This window comes from Henckelia pumila, chromosome 4 (genome assembly GCF_033568475.1).
Source record: "Henckelia pumila isolate YLH828 chromosome 4, ASM3356847v2, whole genome shotgun sequence".
Lineage (NCBI taxonomy): Eukaryota > Viridiplantae > Streptophyta > Magnoliopsida > Lamiales > Gesneriaceae > Henckelia > Henckelia pumila.
The window spans coordinates 179,273,730-179,277,148 of NC_133123.1; positions in this window are offsets into that span (position 1 = coordinate 179,273,730).

A 3,419-nucleotide genomic window follows, 5' to 3' on the forward strand; every position below is an offset into this window, starting at 1 on the left:
TGCCAGGCTGAACCAAAATCCATGACGCACGCTCTAAGCATATCCTCTAACGTACGGATAGTGCGCTCTGACTGACCATCAGTCTCTGGATGATAGGCTGTACTCAAACTGAGAGTAGTACCCATCGCACGCTGAACACTCCCCCAGAATCTAGAAGTAAACCTGGGGTCCCGATCGCTGACAATGCTCACAGGCACTCCATGAAGTCGGACGATCTCCTGAATGTACAACCGAGCCATGCGATCCACAGAGTACTCTCGGCTATAGGCAATGAAATGCGCTAACTTGGTGAGTCGGTCCACCACAACCCAGATAGCATCACAGTTCCTCGGGGATACCGGCAAATGGGTCACAAAGTCCATAGTGATAAACTCCCATTTCCATTCAGGAATAGGCAGACTGTGAAGCAATCCTCCAGGTCGTCGGTGCTCTGCCTTGACCTGTTGACACACCAAAAATCTCGAAACAAACTGATAAACACTGCTTTCATTCCCTTCCACCAGAAAGGAGTACGTAGATCCTTGTACATCTTGTTGCTCCCAGGATGAATACTCAACTTAGTGCGATGTGCCTGAGATAAAATCTCCTCTCGCAACTCTTCATCCTGTGGAATCACAAGCCTACCAGACAAACACAGAAAGCCATCTGACTGATAATGAAATCCAGACGAGATACCCTCGTTAGCTAGACGAGCTAAACGCTGGGTCTTCGAATCAGACATCTGAGCATCTCGGATCCGCGAGTACAAGGCTGGCTCAGATAATATCGCAAACATCTGGATACTCTGCATACCTTTCTTATGATTGAAGGTATAACCTGAAGTACAACAGTCACTGATCGCACTAGACATCGAACAAGTCTGAAGTGCAGATAGTCGCACCTTGCAACTCAAAGCATCAGCGGTGAGATTAGCAGCTCCCGGATGGTACTTAATCTCGCAATCATAGTCCTTAAGCAAGTCCATCCAACGTCTCTGTCTCATGTTCAATTCTGCCTGAGTGAACAAATACTTGAGACTCTTATGGTCGGTGAAGATCTCAAATTTCTCGCCATACAGATAATGACGCCAGATCTTCAAAGAGAACACAATGGCTGCTAACTCCAAATCATGGAATGGGTAGTTGTCCTCGTGAAGCTTCAGCTGTCTAGAAGCGTATGCGATCACATGCCCATTCTGAGTCAGGACACAACCTAACCCCTGAAGAGAAGCATCCGTGTAAACTACATACCCTCCAGATCCTGACGGTAATGCTAACACCGGCGCAGAAGTCAACCGCCGTCGAAGCTCACGGAAATTCTCCTCACACTCGGAGGACCACTCAAAATCCACACCCTTGCGGGTAAGCTGCGTCAACGGTCGAGCTAACTGAGAGAAGTTCAGAATGAAGCGACGATAATACCCTGCTAGACCCAGAAAACTACGGATCTCAGCAACTGTCGTCGGACGCGACCAATTAAGTACCGCTTCAATCTTGCTTGGATCAACAGAAATTCCCTCCCTGGATATGATATGGCCAAGAAAGACCACTCTATCCATCCAGAACTCACACTTGCTCAGCTTGGCGTACAATTGCTCATCTCGAAGAGTCTGTAGTACCAACCGCAAGTGAGAAACATGCTCTTCCGTATTACGCGAATACACCAAGATGTCGTCAATGAAGACCACGACAAACTTGTCCAAATACTCCCTGAAGACACGGTTCATCAGATCCATGAATATAGCCGGCGCATTGGTCAAACCAAATGGCATCACTAGGAACTCGTAATGCCCATAGCGAGTACGGAATGCAGTCTTGGCTACGTCCTGATCACGGACTCTCAACTGATGATACCCAGATCTCAAGTCAATCTTGGAGTAAACTGACGTGCCCTGCAGCTGATCAAACAAGTCATCAATGCGAGGCAACGGATACTTGTTCTTCACAGTGACTCGATTCAGCTGCCGATAGTCAATGCATAGCCGCATCGACCCATCCTTTTTCTTTACGAAGAGAACAGGAGCTCCCCAAGGAGATACACTAGGACGAATGTACCCCTTGTCCAAAAGATCCTGTAGTTGATTCTTTAACTCACGCATCTCTGACGGAGCCAGACGATACGGTGCTCTAGAAATAGGCGAAGTACCCGGCATCAACTCTATGCCAAACTCGAATTCCCTAGCAGGAGGAAAACCCGGAATCTCATCAGGAAACACATCTGGAAATTCATCCACAACAGGAATGCTCTCTATCCCAATACTCTCAGTGGAAAAATCAACTGCATAGATAAGGTAACCTTCCCCGCCAGACTCTAGAGCTCGACAGGCTCTCAAAGCTGATACCAAAGGCATCGGGGGTCGCGCTCCCTCACAATAGAAAAACCAACTCTCACTCCCTTCCGGATGAAAGCGTACTAATCTCTGATAGCAGTCCACTGAAGCTCGATAGGTAGTCAGCACATCTATTCCCAGAATGCAATCAAAGTCGTCCATCGCCAGGACCATGAGATTCGCCAACAGAACGTTCCCTTCGAATTCTAAAGGGCAACCCATCACTAGACGCTTAGCCAAAGCAGATTGGCCCGTCGGAGTAGAAACAAACATCACTACGTCTAGTGCAATGCATGGTAACTTATGCCTCTTAACAAAACGTGCAAAAATGAAGGAATGAGATGCACCAGTGTCAATAAGTACAAGAGCAGGTATACCATAAAGCATAAATGTACCTGCGATGACTTTCCCATTCTCCTCCACAGCCTGATCATGTCTCAGGGCAAACACCTGGCCAGAAGCTCGTGGCCTCAAATGAGAACTCCCAGCAGACTGTCCCTGTGACCTCTGCTGTACGGTAGCCTGAGAACCCGATCCTGAACCAAAACCAGAACCACCTCCCCCAGACTGTGGACAATCCCTCCGGATATGACCAGTCTCTCCACAACGGAAACAAGCTCCAGAAGCTCTACGGCACTTGTCGGATGGATGGTTCTTCCCACAGTGATCACACTTGTCCTTCTTACCATAACGGACAATACCTCCAGAACCAGAGGAAGAAGAAGATCCAGACTTCTTGAAAGTTTGGGCACGGGGACCCAAAGAACTAGCAGGTCTCGACTGAGAGAAAGACCTGTTCCGCCGAATGCTGTCCTCTGCCTGATGACAACGGCTCACCAAACCCTCGTAGGACATGTCGTCACCAACCGCCACACGGTCATGGATCTCAGGGTTAAGGCTCTGAAGGAACAGATTATACTTCATCTCTGAGCTATCAGCAATCTCGGGGCAATAGGATAGCAGATCAAAGAACCTCTACTGATACTCATCAATAGACATGGTTCCCTGTCGCAGACTCAGTAGCTCGCCTGCCTTCGACTGTCGGAGTGCAGGAGGAAAATACCGCTTTTGGAAAGCTGTGCGGAACTCGGCCCAGGTGGCCACTCCTCTC